Source organism: Arachis duranensis, chromosome 4 (genome assembly GCF_000817695.3).
Source record: "Arachis duranensis cultivar V14167 chromosome 4, aradu.V14167.gnm2.J7QH, whole genome shotgun sequence".
Classification (NCBI taxonomy): domain Eukaryota; kingdom Viridiplantae; phylum Streptophyta; class Magnoliopsida; order Fabales; family Fabaceae; genus Arachis; species Arachis duranensis.
Window position 1 is genome coordinate 77,031,859 of NC_029775.3, and position 364 is coordinate 77,032,222.

Below are 364 nucleotides of genomic sequence, written 5' to 3' on the forward strand. Positions count from 1 at the left end.
ACACAACTTCGCACAACTAACCAGCAAGTGCACTGGGTCGTCCAAGTAATAAACCTTACGTGAGTAAGGGTCGATCCCACGGAGATTGTTAGTATTGAAGCAAGCTATGGTCATCTTGTAAATCTTAGTCAGGCAAACTCAAATGATAATGGTGGTGAACGAAAATAACACAAGGATAAAGATAGAGATACTTATGTAATTCATTGGTAGGAACTTCAGATAAGCGCATGAAGATGCCTTCTCTTCCGTCTCTCTGCTTTCCTACAGTCTTCATCCAATCCTTCTTACTCCTTTCCATGGCAAGCTTAAGCGAGGGTTTCACCGTTGTCAGTGGCTACCTCCCATCCTCTCAGTGAAAGCGATT